At 40.3% G+C, this 22,007-nt stretch overlaps 1 protein-coding gene across 7 annotated transcripts in view; it reads right to left on the reverse strand.

Annotated features, from left to right (window-relative positions):
* LOC130174658 (synaptotagmin-2-like) overlaps nt 1-22,007 on the reverse strand; it is a 59,851-nt gene that overhangs the window by 16,149 nt on the left and 21,695 nt on the right. For 4 of the 7 annotated variants that reach the window (XM_056384716.1, XM_056384720.1, XM_056384714.1 and 1 more), the window contains one exon: nt 16,761-16,828. The gene's annotated coding sequence lies outside the window, so the exon portion shown is untranslated. Of the gene's footprint in view, nt 1-11,139; nt 11,351-15,584; nt 15,626-16,760; nt 16,829-22,007 lie in introns of those variants that run through there. The other 3 variants (XM_056384717.1, XM_056384718.1, XM_056384719.1) reach the window with 2 other exon arrangements.

Below are 22,007 nucleotides of genomic sequence, written 5' to 3' on the forward strand. Positions count from 1 at the left end.
AAACACAGAGAAAGAAAATGACACTATCTGTCAAACCAGTTTTTTTTACCCACAACTCCTGTTACTCCCAAAGGCTTCATTCAAATATTTTACATTTAAATTTTCATTTAAATCCAAAGTGTTTTCTTGACTGTGCAAACGTGTTTCATGAATATTTTACCTCGTCTGTTTGTTGAATAGTTACAGTATGACCAAACCAGTATATTGTGTAATACACCCACATCAATACCATGATCAGTTTCAAATAGTTGCTTTCTTTCTCCACCAACTTACATGTGTCCATGTAAAAAATGAAAAAGAGAAAAACAACAAAGACAGCTGGAGGCACCTAGTTTGCAAAAAAAACTGAAATATCTGTTGAAGCTTCTGATAGGCAGGAGTCACTGTAAAGGCCACACACTGTGGCAAAGGATGAGCAGAAGTGATTGTAACATAACAAGCTGAAAAGTGATCACCTGTAAAGAAAAACTCCAGATGGCATCTTCAAGTGATGCTCAGCTAATTCTCTAACATCTTACCCTATAATGCAGCAGCAATATGACAGTGTAATCATTTTAAAATCAAAAGATATTGATTCATATATATGTAGAGCTTCAATGATTAGTCGATGCTTCTCAACTGTGATCAGTGGGGGCTTTTCTTTGTCTGATGTGATAGTAAACAGAATATATATAGGGTTTGAAGTGTTGGTCGAATTACACAAGAAACCTCAACTATGGGGAATTATAACAGGCATTTTTTGTCATTTTATGGACAAAACCTTAGTTGCAGGCCCTATATGGATGTGATGATTCACGAAGAAAGGATTATTATTAAAAGTCAGTGCAGGTGACTAATAGTGCTACACTGAGTAAACTGAGTAAACTGATCCATTAGACATATTGTCCACAGTATGTTTAAAAGCTTAACCTGCTCGGCCAATTCTTAAACATGACGCCACAGGAAGCGCAAAATAACTTTGACAAAGTTTCTGAAAACTTATGATTAAGCTGTTTTTTATAACTCAGCCAAGGCCTGAGCCCTTTGTCTGTGTGCCATTCAATCAATTTCCACTGAGGAGGTGCATAAGAATTTATTTCATAAAATGACTGATTGCGGCAGTCTACACCACAGTCTGCCATTTTATAGTGTTTCTAACATATTTCACAGGGTTGTGAGGTCAGTGGATAATGATTTGAGATCAGTTACCAACAATATTTATGAGAAATAACCATGAATCCTCAATTTATCACACCTTTGTTCTGTCTGGACGTTGCTCTGTACCTGAGCCAACACTGCCTGTCCAGGAAAAGGTGCTTAAGCGCAGCAAAAAAACAAAATGAACAACTGCAAGCCATTCTCCAGTGGTGTTTCCACAGGCCAAACAAATGTTCAATCAGAGCTCTTATCGGTTCCAGAAATCACACTGTGACAAGTGCAGCTGAAAGCAGCCTGCCAGCAGAGTGATGAGTGATTGGGTGAGACCTCAATTCAGAAAGCAGAGAAAGATGACAAGCATAACAAGAGGAGACTTCTGCTGTTGATTTTATTAAAGTCATGGCGATATGGGCAAAAATAGAGGAATTTCCTATTTCTGAAATGCCAGTTCTCCAAGTTGGTGCCAGAGATTCTGTTTCTATTTATTGCCACATATTAATTATTTACATTGAGACTGACAGCAGGAGGGATAAGCTTATATTATTCAGGGGCCAGAACCAGCTTGTACATCTTAAAATATAAGTGTCTAAAATAACTTTATGCCGTTATGTAGGCTGATGTTACCAAAATCCTGGGACAATATACTGGGATGGGAACTGAAATACTATCCATGCATTGTTTAGGTTTATTGATGAAATGACTGTCTGTTTTGTTTTTTTATGTTCTTTGTGGACCCCAGGAAGCGTCGCTAACGATCTACATCAGCTAATGGCGATCCTGATAAAATCATAAAATCCTAGTATCGTTTTCCTCCATCTCACACATTTGAGAATGAATGTGTTACTCAATAAAACACCAATCACAGGCCTCACTGTCTCTGCTCTGTATTATACATTACTGTACATATTCTTACAATGTTAAAAGCATCCACTTACATCTGAGGTTTATGTGCATTTCATCCTGTTTGTCCCTCACACCAGGCCAAGCCAGACCAATTAAATTAACATTCATGGATATGTGCTCAAGCATTTTATCTCCTCCACTCTGAGTGCGACAGTGAGGACGGCCAGAGAGGACACAGACTTACGGCATTGTTTTATTACAGCCATTAGTCCTGCTTCACAGCCAGTGTTTGCTTCAGACGAACCAACTATAACCTGCTTTTTCTTTGACAAATGCAGTCTTACACCTTTCAAGCCATACCTTTAAATTAGGTATTTAGCAATGACGATTTGTGAGGAATTAGCTGTGAACTGACAATGACTGTCACTAGAAAGAAATCCTCAACAAGAAATCTAGCTGCTGAAAAAAAGACTGGTCTACAGCCACGCAAGCAGCTCTGTGAGGCAGTACATGGGCATAGTGATGCTTTGAGCTAAATGCTAACATCAACATGCTAACAGCTTCAGAATGAGAATGCTAACTTGCTGATGTTTAGCAGGTGTAATGTTTTTACCATCTGACTTTCCCACATTAGCATGCTAACATTTTCTAATTAGCACTAAACACGAAGTGCAGCTGAGGCTAATGGGAATCTCATTGGTTGTGCCAGTATTTGCTCACAAAACAAAGTACTGGGTAAATTAAACTTCTGATGACTGTACTAGCTTAAATGCAAAGGTAACACCAGAATGATTACAATTCATCCCAAGGATGACATGAATGTGTGACAGAGCTGGAAATCTATCCAGTAGTTGTTGAGACATTTCACCCAAATCACAAAAGTCAACCTCGTGGTGGTGCTAGAGGAAAAGTCAGCAGATACGATACGTCATTTGGGAACCATGAACATTTGTACAAGTGTTTGTGCTTGTTGATGTTGAGCTATTTCACTGGATAAGTGAAAACCTTCCCCCTAATAGAGAAAAAAATCCAAGAAATCACCAAAGTCATCAGTATTCATCCTCTTAGGACAATGAATGTCTGTACAGAATTTCATGGAAATTTCATGGCAATCCATAGTTGTTGAGATATTTCAGTCTGGAACAAATCCACCTGACTGAAAAGCCAACATCTACATCTCGCTTGAGTCATGCTTCTAACGTTGCTAAAGATCAAAGGGAACTTAACTATGCATACTCAGAAATAACTATATAGACACCACAGTTTCCGAAAACTGTGATTTTTACTGAGAGGTTGATGGTTCAGTCCCTGAACCAACAGATTAAATCTTGGAAAAATAGTAATAGAGCTGAGATGCCCTTGAGCAATGCTCCAGACCTCCATCTACTCCAGTGGAGGTGCACAGTGGCTAATCGATCAGACTGTGGTCGTGCTGAGCAGCTTTCAGGTGTGAATGTGTGTAATTCTGTGGGTGTAAAGCAGGGCGTTGCTGAAACATGAGCATTCATGCTCAGGAAAACCTTCCCTGGACGAATTAAAGCTAAAAATAGACTTCTTATCCAATATTCATTTCATATAATACTCGATTACTGCGATCTGTGCGAGCTTTGAGCTCCATCTCCCAATGTGAGTCTCATTTCGATAACGTTTGAGTCATCACAATTCGTTAAAACAAAATGGCTTGGCTCCATGGCCCAGAGCAGCTCAGCTATGGGCATGATCGGCCCCTTATCACTAAACACACTGCTCCGAGTTGGATGGGGATCAAGTACTTTTATCTTTGCACAAACAGAATGCATATAGAAATCTCACGTACTAACAAGCCAGTTTTACTGAAAATTAACTGCGGTACATAAAGGTTAAACATGTCTACAACAGCCGAGAAGCATGAAGGTGAAGGAAAGCATCTTCAGTATTAGTAAAAAAAAAATCACTACTCTGGAGAAGAAATCATTTGAAAGTGAGAGAGGCTGTTTTGTTTGTTGTTGATTTTTTTTGGAACACATCCAGTGTGTTCAAATGAATTAAACAAGTACTTCAAATTGTGTGATAGAAAAAAACACATATCAAATTTTAATTGAATTTATATAAGCAGAATCAGAAAAAGCTTCATTGCAACACAATGGAAATGAAAAAATTATGGCTAATATCTTCTTCCCTAAAATAGCTACTTCTTATAATCTGCACCTTCTCCTTCACGCTTTCTGTTTAAGATTCTATAAATAAGACTAATAAGAGATGATGACTTTTATATTGATTCTATGTATATAACACTTTTTTCTTTTGTATTTTAGGGTCATTTTTGTGCTTTTACTACAGACTGTGGAGAATCAAGGGGGAGAGAGATGCAACAAAGTTCCCCAGCAAGGCTTGACCTGGGGATGCTGTTTGACGTTTTAGCCCCTTTAGCTCTGGGTGTGCTCTTTGCAGTATATTTAAGGGGCTGAACTGCATATGTTTTATGGAATATGTAAGTGTATTTGTAAAATATAAGTACACACACACACACACACACACTAATAGATTATCACATCATATGTTGTCTTTATCATCATTAGAGAAAAATATGAGTCATTTAGAAAAACAAATATGCCTTGAGGCTAAGTGCTCTTACTTAATTATCCTACACCTGTCAAACTCTAATGATAGTTTCTATATCTCTTTGCTGTATCATGCCATACATGACTGAGAAATGCCACTTCCTTATCTGACGTCATGTGTGTTCTGACCCACTGACCACATGCGTGTGACACCCTCCCCAGTGATGGGAAACCCCAGCTTACAGAAAAGCTGTCTCCATGTGTGAGATTTTGTGTTTAATAAGGGCTTATTAGCACCCAGGTCAGATCCAACAGAAAACAACCTAAGGAGAGAGCTAAAGTCATGCAGCTGTTTCATTACACAACAACAAGTACCCTGAACAGCAATTAATTAACAATCTACATCCAGACGGCCAAGTCCTTTGTTTTTCCCCAGCCCTGACAACTTGCCTCTTTACTAGTTTGCACAGCTGTCTGCCAATGGCTGATCTATATATATATATATATATAATATATATATATATATATGTGTGTGTGTGTGTGTGTGTGTGTGTGTGTGTGCGTGTGTGTATTCATGAACATGTGTGTGCGTTTAAATCTGAACATAAATTTTTGTCCATTTTGTCCCTAATTAAATGAAGCACATAATTCAAAATCATGTAAAAGTCTTGTCACACACTTTCAAAATGGCTCCTGTAAAGGGAGAGAAAAACGAATATAAGGTCATGTGACGACAGCTCAGGGCAACAGTCAGGAGCAGTGGGGCGGCAAATTAAGTATTGAATATTAGCCATTGTGAAAGGTTGTTGTATTCAAAAAGAAACAACAGCCACGGCTGCTTGGTTGTCACAGGCCACCAGACCACCAGGGCCCTCGAAGATACAAAGCAATCTGAATAATGTGACCCCAGTGAAATCATTCAGCCCCCACTGAGGCCCCTACCATCTGTGACATTATGGGTTATGTGTGGGTGGGTGGAGTGCTTGGCCTCCAGCTGAACTAGCCGTGCAGCTTCATTTCCTCCAAGTCTCACTAATGTGATTGCTACAGTAAAATGGGTTAGGTTATTTAAAAAAATGTACAACAAGAACTAAAGGCACTCTTAATTTGATAATTTCAGATTTAGGCCCAAAAGCAAACTTTATGCAAAGTGATATTCCTTTCACCGGGGGACAGATTATCTCTTTTTGAGAGGTTGCATGTGCATGTGTGCTCTAATTTTGTATTTTTACTTTTCATGCTGAGTGAGTCTTTCATTTCATCCAAATCTCATTGAGCTATTTTAGGTATGCGCCAAGTTGCGTAAGATATCGAGGGTATGATATAAAGGATAATTGTTCAAAGGCATCACATGCATCCGGAATTTATGAAAAACACATTTGATCAGACGGGAAGAGAATACTGGCTCGGCCTCCTCTGAGTCACAGCTGACCTCTGATCTGTCTGGACTCGATTTCAGCTGAAAATGTGTACTGGAACATTTAGAGAACAAGGGGCATAGTATTTTACTAGATCCATCAGACAGAGCATTACTGTAGTCAGAAAGCTGAGCTGAGATGGTGGAGTTGTTTCAATTAGAGATAATGTGCAGCTTTGTTCCTGAACTCTTGCTACTCTATGGTAATTCACCCCTGTTGAAATGGACTTGGGGCTCCCACAGTCATAATGGTCTCATTTTGGCCAAGGTTTAATAGGATTACAGGGGGGATACTGATGGCTGCATTGCGTCTTATTTACCACTGAAGGATGAGATACTGTGTGGAACTTGGTCTGAGCTGAACCTAAGAGTACATTCAGCTGTATAAGCAGAATAATTCATTATCCTTATTATTATAGAATGGCGGCAATTGTCATTCCTGCTATTATTCATTAAATGAGCTCATAACTGATAAAACTTTCACAAAACGCTGTGAGGTCTTTGCCTGAATGAAAATCGAAATATTGAACTAAGAGGTGCCAGTGACTATACAGCATCACTTCATTCACATTGTAGTCTTTACAGCTGCCTCTAGTTGCATCTTTCATTGCCATTTTCTGAGCTATGTTGCATAAAGATATCCTGTGTGCAAGAAGCCCTGTATCTCTCCGTCATCATTTGCGCACATAGAGTCAGTGTACAGTCCTGCAGCTGAACAGATTTCAGCTGTCATGCACAGTCAGATAAATGCTAAGTATGTGGCAGAGACGGATTTCTGCAAGGTAGGCTACTGTAGTTGCAAAACGCACCCTCCTTTTGTCATTTCATGGTAGAGAGCCAAGAGACTGACAAAAGCTCTGGCAAACCTGAAAATGAAGCGCATGCTGTGAAACATGTGCCAGAGCCAGATTCTGAAACTCTTGACCATGAACCTTTGAGTCTCCTGCCACAAGGCATCAGTGGGAGTGTGCCAAGCCACTGTCAGAGGTGGTGCAATTTTATTTGACAGTGATTAAAACAGGAAAGTCGACTTACAACGCACTGACTGCATGATGAAGATGTGTGCAGTACGCCCTCTTGTTTGGGTGTTGCACATACAGTCTAATGCAATAAGAGCCTACAGTTAATGATGGCTTAGGACGAAGCTTACAACAACAAACAAAGTTTACTTCATGAACCACTATTTCTTTCTTCCTGAGGTGAACTGATAAAATCTTTTTCCAGGTCATCACTGCGTCGATAACCTTTACTCTGTACCAACAAACAACAGAGTGAATGACATTTACACATTCACTCAGATCTGACTCACAACTGATCTGCAACGCAGTCAGCACAACTGCTTATGCAACTGTCCCAGACAGGACCTTTACAGAGGCATCAGAGCCCTGAGTTTAGCGCCGGGGCTGCAAATGCTCTGAATGCAAAGATAAATAATACAAGCATCCACAAGAAAAGACACTGACAATCAATCACAGACGTCAACATGTCAATTACACTTTTATGTCAACAAAATGCATCAGGAAATCCTGCTGGTGTCACTGCTGATCTGGGGGCAGCGACTGAGATAAGGATGTCAAAATCATTTCGCTGAGGAGAATTAGAGAAAAGCCTCTCCCTCATATATGTCATTGTGTGCTGACCCAAAGGGCGGTCCAGAGAGGCTCATTTACAAAACCTGCTTGTGTAGATAAAACAATGCTTATTCTCACCTGCAGCTGAATGTGACTCAGCTATTATCAGGAGGGGTCCTTGAAAAGGAGGTGGGAGGCGCTGGGGTTTGAATGCTGAGCGAGGAGCTGCAGGGATCATTTACAGCCAGTTGCCATACATCCTCCCTCTCCACCTCAGCACAACCCCTCTCCCTGTCCCCTGATAGGTCGATTAATCATTCTGTCACAGAGATAGTGACCCAATCTGCATGTAAGGCTGTGAGGAGAAAGAGGAGGGGGCTTCTGCATAACTGCAGATAGGCCACAGACATTCTTGTTCTAAAAAGAAAATATGTAGCGAGTGAGAGACTATGAAATCACTTTTCAAGTTAGAAAATCACCCAGACCCATTCATTATGATTGCAATAAAGGAATAGTTTGACATTGGTGTAGCATAGATGAGAAAATCAATACTAATCTAATGTCTGTCTATTTAATTTAAGATAAACCAGCAGCCAGTTAGCTCAGCTTTAAAGTCGCAATGATTAGTCAATGAATCGATTAGTCGATCAAAAGAAAAATATTCAATGTTTCAGTTACTGAAATGAAAAAATGCAAAATATTTGCTGGTTCCAGCTTCTCATAAATGAAGATTTGCCTCTTGTCTTCATCATACATAACAGTAAATGTAATTTGCTTCTGTTTTGGTTTTCAGCAAGTGGAACAAAACAAGCAATGTAAGATGGGCACTTTGGGCTCTGGGAAGTTGTCAAATGCTTTTTTTCACTACTCTTTTTTTTTCTTTTAATTTCATTGACTAACCAATTAATCAAGAAAAATAATTAGTAGCTTAGCACAAAGAGTGGAAACAGCTAGCTTGGCTCTGACCGATGGAAACAAAGTCCACCTTACAGCACCTCTAAAGCTCACTAATTAACATGGTTCATCTCATTTGTATAATCCATACAAAAGCCAAAGTGTAAAAACAACAATTCATGGTTTTACAGGGACATAAGCCCATAGAAAATGGTGAATTGTTTTTACACTTTGGTTTTTGTATGGATTTAAAAAAAAAAAAAGAGTTGTAACGTGTTAATTAGTGAGCTTTAGAGGTTCTGGTGAGCAGATTCTGTTACAACTGGACAGAGAAAGGCTAACTGCTTCCCCTTGTTAGCAGTCTTTATGCTAAGGTAACTGGCTGCTGGTTGTAGCTTCGTATTTACTATACAGACATGAGGGTGGTGTCAATCTTCTCATCCAACCCCGTGTCAGAGGCTCTTTCCCAAAATGTCAAACTTTCCCTTTAAACCAACTACTAACCTTATGTGTAACTTCCTATAAAGAAAATCACTGCGTAAACTCAAAGGTATTTCTCCAGTATGATGAAACACACTGAAAATCATTTCACATTCTCCACAGCAAAGTGTTACTCTTCTCTATGTTATGCTCTCTGACCATCACAAATCCTCTCCTCCACAATAAAAACTGGCACGTTTTCCTCCTTCTAAAGATTAAAAAGTGAAGAACATGCCCCGTCAGCACAGCAAGGTGCTGAGTCTGGTGATAGCGTCTGACCGTTTAACACTGAAGCTCTCTGCTATCGTCTGCCAGCAACACACCATTGCATGGGCTGGGGCCAGGACTGGGAAAGCTCAGCTCTCACCTGGAGTGAGAAGCTGGCAGCAGCTGAGATAGTTGTGCTAATGTGTCAGAGGGAAAATCACTGACTCATTCTCAGGGTCCAGTATGGGTTGGCTTTGTCATTTTGAACATACTTCTGCTTGTGGAATACATTGAAATATAAGCTGAGAGCAAATATTTCAACCCAATGAAGCAGCAGAAAGCAGGAAAACAAGGGTGATGTGGGTGCAAGAGGGCGCACCCACTCAGGAAACGCAATCTAGAAGACCACACACTGAGAATAAGCCTCTTTTCTTTTTCTCCTTCTTCTTTGAGCAGTTCCAGCATTTGGGCACCAGCTGGCCTCTTGGAAGGAGGAAACAGGAAAAAGAAATAAGATTGGTGAACTTCAAAGCATCCTCTCATTTTTCTGGTTATGTATGAGAAACTCGGAGAGTATTTCTCAGTGTGAGAGCCACTGGGAGCGGCAGCCTGAGGTACAGACTTAATGAGCCTGTCTGAATGTTTTAGAGCCTGACAAAAAAAGAACCTTCAGAGCATGCTCAGTATCAAACAGTCCCCTGCTTCCCGGATATTGGAGAAGTAAACATGTACGCAGGTACAGTATATACCCAGCTGAACATACAGTACATATCATATGATCCCCTCACATCCTCAACACTGTGTTTGTTTACTATACTTCTGAAACCTGAGTGATCACATGACCTCTCCAAATAAAAGCCATTGACTGTCCTTGATAATTACCACACCAGAGACTCTGGGGAAAGAATAACCCTGGTTCGTATTTGAAGAAGTGACTTCAGGACACGTAGCTGAGTGAACTGATGATTTCTCTTTGTGTATAATTTTAAAATTGGGTTATATTTGGATTTGTTTTGAAACCACAGAGGTTCATATCAGGCTAAAAATCTTCAGGCTCTCAATAACACTTAAAAATAATACCCTAGTTTTATACAGTTAGTCTGTTATCATGATTTTGAATTAAATTTGATCTAATAAAAACTCTGCTGTACTAATGATGGGTCTGATTCAGAAGTGCAAGAGTCAGCATTAGGCGGTAAGAGGTAGCCAAAGATAGGTTTTGTCCTTGGTACTGTTACCTCAGTGCTGCCTGTGATATATGTCCCATGAGAGATAGCAGGGGAAAAAAGAGCATCCTGCAGCACTTTATAAAATCCCCACCCCTCTACTCTCCATACTCCTCAGCACAACTGTCAGCCTCTCTTTATGTCTGACTACTCTGTCTCAAAAGATAAAGAGCTTTGTGTCTTGTGTCTGTTTTGTTACATTGTGGATACAATACAGCAGACCTGAGGTATTTTAGTGTAGTGTGCTGTTTTTTTGGCTCCACTTGGCTGTTTCCTGGTGCTCAGGGAGGTTGTGAGAGATGCCGGTGTAGCTACAGGGGTAAGAAGAGCATCTGTCAGCAGGGCAGCCTCCTGGACATTCTCCAGGACAGAAGTGCTACACCCACCAGGCAAGCTAAATGAGGCATGATCAATGAGAATAATCTAGATACAGAGCTACACCACCACCAACCCCCCTTCTAAATATCCATGCAACAGTCCCTGATGTGAAATCATAACAGATTGCATACAAACTGCGTGAAGACAAGGTCCATAGCTGGATCGAGGGGGAACATCAGGACCCGAAGGATGTGCATTATTTCCTATCACGAAGCCTATGAATTACCTTTGAGTAAAGTTTGGACCACATGCACCAGGAAGTAACATGCAGACAGCACCTACACTGCATTGTGGTAAAAACCAACAAAAAAGGAAAGTCAGATGCAGTCTCTAAGAATCCTTAACTACAGCAACAACCACCACTGTACATGCCTACAACTGTGTTCTTAATTCCTTAAAGGAAGTGTTCAAGCAATGCTGAGAGGAGAGTTGAAATACACCCTTACCAGCGCTACCGTAATTCCGTAATCCTGTTCTCCACAACAGGCTAACCCATTCACCAAAGAGGCACTTAGGGTTAATGTTACAGTGCCTTAATACCGTCCCTCGACCGCTCTCCCATCAGCAACAGAAACTGCAGTCCTCCTCGCACTGTTTCCACTGCAGCACTACTTGTTCTCCCATACACACACTCGCATACATACACACACGCTCACTCGTTCTCTCTGTGACTACCCCCACCTCTGTTTCTCTCAATCCCCTCCTCCTCTCCCTCTCTCCACTATTTCTGTCTCTTTCACTGGAAGGATCCCCCTCCCCTCCTTTTCCCTCTCCCTTCCCCTCGCTTTCTCTCCATCTTCCATCTCCATCCCCTCCGCTCCGGCACTCACTGCTCGGCCGGCTGATTTGCGACGCTGCTCACAAGGTGCTGCATGCAGCAATCTGTGCCCTAGTCCACCACATAAGGGCAAATCCAAAAGCATCCATATGCTCTAGTGTCCGACTGGCACCCGTGCCCTCGATCAAACAGCACTGCTGCTTCCACAGGGCTCTGATATGTTCCTGAGCTTACAAGGCTGCAACTGCATGGAAAAAAGAGTGGATGTAAATAAGTAAAACGAAAATGACACACTGTAGATGAGACCTCTAGATAATAGGACAAAGAGAAGAAGAAGCATGTCATTTGCTGTGTGCTTACCGCAGCAGTAGTCTGCTGCTGAGTCTCTCTCTCTCTCTTGCCATCTCTATCCATTTATCTGAATTATGTCTTTGGACTTGCACCACTCCCACTGTCATCAAGGAAGATTTTAATCCTGTGACAACGGCATAAATATCTGCAGGGTATATATCACTGTATCTATGTATAAATATATGAAGGTTTTTAGTGTGATTTAAGACCAACAAAGTTTCTCTTTTTCACGCTGCTTTATATAAGCTTCTGAGTGGGATACGGTCCTGTCACTAAAATCTCAAAATGGCTTAAAAGAAGAAAAAAATATTCATAGTATAAATACTTCAACTGCTAAATCATCAGCGATGCCACCCAGACCCCTTAGCTCATACTGCTTTTTTCCCCTCATAGCAGGCACATTACTGTGTAAATCTGCTTGTTTAATGACATGACGTGACGCACTCTTTTGCTTAACACCAACGCTGAACCAGACAGTTTGGAGCCCTTCGGGTATTAGTGTGTGTCACCAAGAATTCTCATCGTCCCCTAAGTGAATCACCCTCCTTATTGGCTAGCAATGAGCACTTGAACCAGAAATCAATAAGGTCTCAATCAGTAAAAATGGAGGGGAGAAGAGAGAGAAGAGAGAGATGGCTTTTTGCAATTTCAAAACACATAACTAGAGAGAGAGGATTGCAATTTGTTCCCTGTCTGTAGCAATACCATTTCTCAGCATTGGGTCCAGGCAGTAATGTGTGGTTGCTGGTTCTGAATTAGAAGTGATCTGATAATTATGGGAGATGAAGTTGCCCTCGCAATACACACACATGAAGAAAAATGACACAAGCACAGCATTGTATATCTTGTTTTTCTTATTGTCAAAGAATCCCATGTAAAGACCAACATTGTATTAGTCCACCTCTCAACACCTTCTCAACTCCCTCACAAGTCTGTGGTTCCCAGCCCCAAGCCTGTGACATAAAGCTTTAATAACTGGTCACAAATACATAGTTTCATTTTCAAAAATGATTAAGTAAGATCCTAAAAAACAGGGCATTGAAGATTTTAACAAATGTTATTCAGACAGGAGTAAGTTATGTGTTTGTTGGGGACTACTTTAACCCGTGGATGGATACACATTTGATCCGAGTGAGTATTTACAGCAGCGGGAGAATGCAGTGGACAGGACAGTGGATTGATTCAAAATAAACAGAATACAGTTTGTCATAATGAGGGACCATGTCACCCGGTGAAACGGTGTGGCTCACTGATGTGTTTTTGTTTTTGGATAAAACTGCACTCTAAGGCACAGAGGAATAAACTAAGCCAGGCTTTGGCTACACAGACAACACTTGTTTGCAGGATCAATTCATTGTTAGTTTTGGTCTTTTCACAGGATTTGTTAACAATAAGAAAAAAAAATACAGAACATCAGTTTAGGATCACAGAAGCGAATCCAAACCCAGAGGGTGGCTGTTTAATCTCTTCCTGTAGCTCTCTGCCTCCATATTGTTTTGTGTATAGGGTGAAAGTAAAATGGCAGCCCTCCACTGCAATTCGGACTAAATGAAGCACAATTTTTTTCTATTTCCTCCTCATCGACATATAATGACATTTAGGCCTTGCTATTGAATCTATGAGAGCTAGTGAACCCTGTATTCCTTTGAGCACCCTTTTCCACATTGTAAGAGATATCTTACAGCCCGATGCCCTGAGACCCAGGCAGGACTGATTCACTGTCTGAGTGGGAACAGGATATTGATCCAACCAGGATTCATAGCATGCTGGGGTAAACCATGGTGAGCAACACTGGCAACTGTCCCACGAGACATGGGACACAGTATGAATGCTCTCATCATGGTTTTGTACTGCTGACTATTGCTGCTACACCAGACACCACACACTAATAATCTCGTAATAATGAGCATAATAGTAAAAAGTAAGAAAAAAAAAAAGCCCACTCCATCAGACCTTACTTTGAACTAAACAGGCCAAGGCTCTAGAGAGATTCAGTGCAACTTAGAATACATATTTAATAAGGCGTGCGTGTTGTGGAGACTAACTGCACGGAGCTTACAGACATGTGTTAAAGCCGTTCAGTCAATGACTATGGGAAGCCATTAAAATGCGTTGCCCTACCCAGCTTTTTCCACAAAAATCACATGTAATGCCACGTGTTTTTTCTGTGCAATGATTAAAGTCACACAGCTGTCTCAAACAGGGGTAACTGTGTTTCTGAGACAGCTGCGATTTTCAACAGAAGCTCAAAAGGAAAACAGGAAAATATGAAAATAGGAAGGATGACTAAGAAAAAAGACTGATGCTTTTTTTTCACTGCACAAGAGCCAAAAAAAAAAACCACCCTACATTTGCATAAAAAAGATACAGCACACACACAAACATATGACAGCATCTGGCGTTTCTCTGTATCAAGTGAAGTCTCAAGATTTATGTCTGCGATGGCTTTAAACATGAAGCAGTGAAGTGTTGTTGCTGCTCCCCCCAATCTCAAATTCTCTTTGGTGACTGCTGCCTTCATGTATGTGGGGTAAATATACAATGCTGTGGCTGGCAGTCACGGATTAGATCTGGTTCTGTGTTGTCTTGGGATGCAGTGTTGCAGATGTGAGGAGATGCAACAATGCACTACTTTGTGTTTTATTGTGTTGGCCCATTTTTAGATCTGGCAGAGTGAGTGGGGAACCTCTCTGCTAGAGCAATGTTTCCATAATGTATCTTCACACTGCTGCTAAGAAAAGGCCAAAATCATGTTGCTGCAACTGATACTGCAATTTAATTTAATTTAATTTAAACCAACTGGTAAATTTTGAACCAATATCAATTTCAATAAAAAGTGTAGTTTCATTGTACAAATCAATACATTCAACTTTTCATATTCTACATCATTATATCACCAGATGCAAACATGAAACAGATTCTTTCTGCACCAAGGAAGGTGATTTTCTTAAAATGATGTATAAGCATTGTGAAATATTTAGTCATGTAATCGACAGAAAAGTAATTTGATTATGGATTAATCGTTTCAGTCATCTCTGAGGCAAACATGTCAAACACTTGATGGTTCCTGCTTTACAAATGTTAGAATGTGCTAATGATAGTAAACTGAATATCTTTGGTCACTTGGTCTGTGGAGATATCCTAAACTACACTGTTTTCATGATTGATGAATTGATCATGGAAACAATGCTAACAGTTGTGTGTAAAGCCATCTCTCTCTCTCTCTCTGTGTTTTAAAAAGAAGCAGTTGATTTCTGTGATATTATTTTAAAAATATTTCACATAAAATGTAAAGATTTTGAGATGTTTAAGTACACGGAATATGCTGCTGTGTAAATCACAAATTAAAAAATCTTTCTCTCATTGCCTTTATCTATTTAGTCTAGCGACTAGCTGGTGAACAGAGCATGGCACACTAAAGCATGTAGAGACCAAAACAGAGCTAAAAGGAGAGTGAATATTGGACTTACATTTGCCAGGTGAACAGAATCAACACTAATGTTACTTCATATCTGCTAGGTGTCTAAATAAGCAATCATTTACAAATAAGCAACCAATATGTTTGCCATATCAACTTGTGATAAAATGTCAGTTTATAACTGGTTTCCTTTGTTTCACAAGTTGCCTAAAATCTGTTAATGCTGGTTTTAAAATTTCTATAAATATATAAGGTGTTTCAGTTCTTATTCATCATGTAAAGTTTTATCTTGATGGAATAGAAGGACTATTTTTTGTCTTATTCATCTGTGGTGCCTCACTCACCCAGAGATAAGGCTGAATTTATGTGTGTCTCTCCAGTTGCTCTGGAAAAAAAAACATATTTCGACAATATATTATAGTAACATGTTACATTTAGTAAAAGCTACATTCTCTAACACTGCTGCATATTCAGACAACTAATTGTGCACCACTGGTCCCCGGGGTATGAATTCTCATTCAGTGATATTGAGCTGATCAATGTTAATAACGATAAGGCTGACACAGGGCAGCGAGGGCTGAATAATGGCAGATGGTTGTACTAACAGAGCCGGTATAAAAGCAGCAGCCAGAAACCGTCCTTCCAGGCGTGGCTGTTTTCCGCTGGGGTTTATTAGCTTTCTGTAGCCCCTGAAGCACTGGAGCTTCCATCACTCATGGAAATGACTCTGATTAATCAGCTGAGTGCTGGAGTGTACAGGGTATTCTGGAGACTGGCGCACAAAGAGCCGATCCTACAGTAAATCATGCTCGCTCACAGTGGGCTGCACCTTCATCTTCACCACGCCTTTCCTGTTCACTACACACTGCAGTGGGCCCCCTCCTCCCCCCGGCACATGCAAGGCTTTTTTAAAAACAGATGGGGGAGCGGGGAAAACCCAACACACAATGTTTCATGCTGACATCTAGTGGAGTCTAAACATGTGATTACGCAAGGCTCAGATCTATTTACATAGACTGGAGGGTTAGGCTCTACTGATTTATTTATTTGGAATCATGTGTAGCCTAAAAATATGAAATAATTTGGTATAAACAATAACTAACCCAATTCTAACCACACAATTAATGATAATCAACACTTTTCTTTTCAGGTCAATTAGTGCTTTACCCCATAGCCCATCAGAGTGCTATATTATGGGACAGTTTCAGAAAGCATCCAGCCATGGGCAGTCTGCCATCTGGGCCATGCCTTCAGTGGACAGCAAGGGCGCAGAGGAAGGCTCGATTTCTGAAATGACGAGGAATGGATGATATTTCTGAGAGGGGAGCTGCAGAGGATGGAGGCATGTAACAATGTGCAGTGATCTGTCTCCTTTTAAAAAGGACGGTCACAGCAATGACACTGGACTGCTCTGATGAAGAATCTCCTGCTCCTCCTCCCCCCTTTTTTGTCTCTCTCTATCTCACAGTCTTTAAGTTCACAGTAGCAGCCTCAGAGCCTTCATACACATACATACTTACAGCCAGAATCTTGAATCTTGAAAAGTGGCAGGAGGTAATCACAGTGGGAATGTTGTCAGTCAGAAACCCTGAAAGAGAAAGACATTACGTGAACTCAGAGACGGCTTAGTTCACTCTGTGAGTCAAAGAAACACCTGTATTGTATCTTCATCATTGATTTCACTGAAAACCCAGCGAGAAATTTGGTAAATTTAGTGTTGATTTCAAACTTTTGCTGAACCTCAATCCTCTTAAATTATGTAAATGTACATAGTTTGACTGATTTGAAAGTAGTGAGCCTCGTGTCAGCATCATTTCAAGATAATCTATTGCATTAAATGACATTCCACAAACATATAGTGTGATTAGCACCCCTGAATTAAAAGTATTAATTATGGGTAAAAACAAATGAAAACTTTCGATTTGCACAATAAAGCAAAAATCATTTAGAGCCAGGGGAAGAATATTGATAGCTGTCTCCCTCTCACATAAACAAGCTGATATATGCCTGGAGCCAACTGTTTTGATCCACAAAGCTGCAGGACGAATGAATTATCACTGGCAGCTATCCGTTGCACATGATGGCTCACCAGTTATTGAATTAATTCATTGTCATTACCGTGTCCTAATGACTCTCTTTGAAAAATAGCTGTGAATCAACATGCAATACCTGAGACAGCTTTCTACACCGCCACGTAAAGTTCACACCTGGGTCAACCACTAAACTAAACAGTTGTTTCCAGGGTTAACCTCTAAAGATGATTTCATGAGTCATTTATAAATATTTTAGCAAAGAGGTGTTTTATTGATAAAAACAAGCAGGTTTTCACAACAACACCAAATGGATACTGTTGCACAAATATTAGACAGCGAACCAAGCAACACAGAATTTTAGGAAAACAAAATCAGCCAAATAGAGATTTGTGAAAGTCCTCTCATAGCAAGATATTAAGTGCAGTGCTCAACTGACCTTAACCTTGACCCTGACTTAACTGATCTTAGTCAGCCTGACATGTACTCCAACACAAATACCAACTAATGTTATTGGTATGGTTAATGGTATGGTTTGACATTTTGGGATATATGCTTAGTCACTTTCTTGCCAGGAATTTCAAGAGCAGATTGATACACTACTATGTCTGAACGCTAAATATGAAGCTATAGCCAGATGGCGCTTATCTTAGCTTAGCACACAGACTGTAAAAAGGGGGAAACAGCTAGCCTTGCTAGCCTGGCCCTTCCTGTACTTCTAAAGCTTAGCATTCATTCATTCATTAGCCGTACCACTTATCCTGGGCGAGGGCGAGGTACACCCTGGACAGGTCGCCAGTCTCTTACAAGGCTGACATATAGAGATTAACAACCTTTCACATTCACATTCATACCTATGGGCAATTTAGAGTTGCTAATTAATCCAACCTGCATGTCTAGAAGCTGGAGGAAACCCACGCTGGCACAAGAACATGCAAACTTCGAACCCTGAACCTTCTTGCTGTGAGGCGACAGTGCTAAAACATTTTTATCTTGGCTGTAGCTTCATATTTATAGGACAAACTTCAGAGACTTCAATTCTAACTCTCAACAAGAGAGCAAAGAAGAGTGCTTCCCCGTATGTCTACCTTTTCCTTTAAGCTACAACAACCAGATCTGAGTCCCTTTCGTAGCACCACGCTTGCGGATCACAATTTGCCGATGAGAGACTTGAAAAACTTTTATGATCAGTCAAATTCCATCTGGGCTCTTCTACAGACCTTTGAGGATATTCTATTTGTGGCCCAATTTCCTTCGACTATTTTGGCAAAACAATCAATTTCATGACTCACTGGACTTAATTGCCTTATTGTAATTGTATCATGAATGACATCCACAGGGAGAGATAACCATCTTCAATTTGTGCACTTCAGTGAAGGAAAACTGTTTAAATCTGCCATCACCAGAACAGCTTTTCTTCTGTGAATTATGTGTATTATACATAGATTTTACTTTTCTAAACATGGTCAAAGACTTCAATTTCTCACTGAACTAGCTTTTTAAGTAACACCCAAGAGATCAATCCATCATTTTGACCCACGGGTACCATAAAATCTATGCTGAAAACAAACATTGTTAAGATACTAAGAGAAATCATTTTCTATACCTTGTGCTGGTGACCTTTTAATGTGAACACACCCAACTCAAAAGATTTCTAGACAACAAGACGGCTGATGAAAAATATCAGCACTACACCAAGGAATAATTTCATGGTACACAGAGGAGACTAGACCAGGGAATTCTTTAGGTTATTACACAATGAAGTACCTGCAGTCCTCATAGAAACACTATGAAACTGTCAAAGTGAGTTGTTTGCAGCTAGCTGAAGGCCTGCAGTGACAGGGAGGAGAAAAGCTTCAACACTGCTTCACATTGTAGAACTCCAAAAATACACGTGGCATTTTCTTTGTTTCACATAGAAAGGTCAAATGACAAGGGCTGAATTCAAAATCTGAAAACAAAAACACTCAATCAAGCCTGATTTGAATCTCAAACCCTAATGTAAAGGAGAATTGTCAATTACATGCTTATATAACGCCATAATCTCAAAGTGGAAATAAACGTTATCCCATGAGGACAAATATAAGGTCAAATCTCAATCAAAAAAAAAAAAGAGAAAATCTTGAAAGATCACAAATTGGCTGTCTGACAGTAGCGACGGGCCCTGATGTGCAGATTCTTAGAAACAATCACGTTAAAGGGAATTGCCTCTTGGTGAACATAATTGGATCTTTCCCACACCTATTTATGTCCCCGAGGGACCAGACTATGCAGAGGTAAAAAGAATCTAATGAAGACTCTGTCCTTTGGTTTCCATTACAAGTCAGCATCAGTGAACCATGCTGGCAGTGGAGTCATATCAAATTGAACTTTGATAAGCCAGATCACTAAAGGTCAGGTTGAAGGTGTTACTGGAGGAGAAAGAATTCAGACTTTTAGGATAATTTTCACATTTACTGCAGGTAATTGTTTTTAATTACGCTCCAACATGCCTCTGAAAACACTGCAACAGCTCATCAGCATCACAAGTTTGAACCTTGTTTGACATATTGCTAGAGATATATTGAAATTATGTCTTGTTGTGATATAAGATTATATCTTGCACAGTTTTCAGCAGACCAACAAAATCTTTTTGGCTGACCGCTAGTAGTTGTCTTAGCCTGATCTTTAAAAGCCCTTAAAACGTATTTTCTCAATCAACTTCTTACTATAAGTAATGGGATCCTACATGAAAACACTTTTATGGTGAAGTTTGAGCTATTTTGGTTATTTCACATGACAGATTTCTGTCTTTCATACTGTTTCTAAGCTCTTCTTACATTGGTTTGATGTGGGTGCGACTCAGTTGGAAAAGGATGATGCATGCGCACTTTCTATGCACCTTTCAGGCTTCAGCTACATTTGATGGCAGATAGTGGCATTGTTGCCAAATTGGTAATTTTCTTGTAGATCTGGCGACTTTTATGAGCCTTTAGCAAAAAAAATTTTCCAACAAAGCAGCTAGTGACAAATCTAGTGGCTAATATTTTTCAGGGAATGTGCTCTTGTGTGGCTGTGGCTCCTGGGCTGACTGTGTTCAGTGAGTGGGTGGGAGCAGCAGCACATTCAGTCCTAAATGTGCTTAAACAACCAAAGATCAACCCCCACTGTTTGTCCAGCTTTCACTGACATCTAGTGACTTTTCAAGCAGGCTTTAGCTACCTTTCTTTGAAAATAAGTAGTTGGCAGCGCTGTATGATAGTTTATCAAATCTGGTCCAAACACACCAACACGAGCGCTGTCAGAAATGAAAAAAAACACAAATTTGAACCATTAAAATATCTATTTTTGCGGATTATGTCCATAAGAGGGCAAACTAATACAACTACTACTTGCATAGGCGCTCATTTGGGTGCATATTTTTCAGATGTGCCCCGAGGCTGCTAGTGCTGGAATTGCGGGGTAGGATAACTACAGCTTACACAGCTCGCATACACCTTTTATGTTGAAGTTCCACAATTTTGCTATCTACTGACCAAAATCCAAATTATGTCCAAATGGGGCTTTTTAGTCTGCTAGGAGTGAAACTCACTCTCTCTGCGGCCGAGTTGGGTTGTGAACTCTCTGCCATCATTACCACACGGTTGTTGTTGAATTATTCACCCATTTCAGCTTGATCCGCAGTTCATTTTCAATCAGTGAACGTGACGTTGTGTGCTTCCTGTCTATCATGCAGTGCATTCAGTGCAGCAGCCCAGGCCCATGCGAGAAGCAATGAGGCACACAGCCGTCAGATATAAATTTTCACAATCGAATGCCTTGATTTTTTCACAATATGATTATATAATCAATTGCTGACATTCCTAACCCACACAGTGCTGACAAAGAAGATTTCTGAGTGTTAAACTGTGCTAAATAAAGCTACAGTAGAAGGTGTTTTTTGACACTGATCGCTGCTTCTTTAATCATAAATACATAATGTTATAAAGATTTTCAGGGTCTTCAAGCTGCATTACAATCAAGTTATACAATTTTCTGACCTGACCGGCCATGACATAGGCTACACACCAAGAATAATAGCTGCTCAATATTCCTTTATGAGTTAATATCTTCTGAAATCAATAATAGTCATATCAAAAATATGATCACAATCACTGTCACAAATGGAACAAATTCCTCATCTTTTTCATTTGTCTTGTTCCAAGACGTTGAAATGTTTCCCAGCATTTGAAGTGACAAAAAAAAATCCTGGAGCACTGCTCTCGCTGTGCAGGCTGTTGGTTTTTAATGATTCTTTTCACGACTGTGAGCTTGTCTCATTGATTAAATGAGTCCGCGGCGAGAGACCTGAAATAAAGCTTTCTTCTAATATTCCAAACTGCTAAAAATCACACTGCTGTCCAAAAGAAAGAGCATTCTGTGATTTATGCTGCCTCTTATTCCCCAATTGATCTCTGTTTGATGAAGAGGACCATGTACTCCAAACAACTGGAAAAGTCACTCAGCACCAAACTACAGAGCCCTTCCATTCTTTAACAAGATTACCGTGCAGCTTCTCAGACAGCACTGAGCCCCCGAGGATCCCATGTTTTCTTTTGCTCTCTCTCTCTCTCTGTCTCCTTCTCTGTCTGTGTCTGTCCCTAAGACACGTGGCTCTCCATGATTGTTGCTCCCACTCAGACAGGGGAGGGTGGTGGATTCATGTGGGGCAAAAGAAGCCTACAGGAGACTTTTGGAGGCTCTCAGCTGCCCTGCGCT

Source organism: Seriola aureovittata, chromosome 9 (genome assembly GCF_021018895.1).
Source record: "Seriola aureovittata isolate HTS-2021-v1 ecotype China chromosome 9, ASM2101889v1, whole genome shotgun sequence".
In the NCBI taxonomy this organism is placed as follows: Eukaryota; Metazoa; Chordata; class Actinopteri; order Carangiformes; family Carangidae; genus Seriola; species Seriola aureovittata.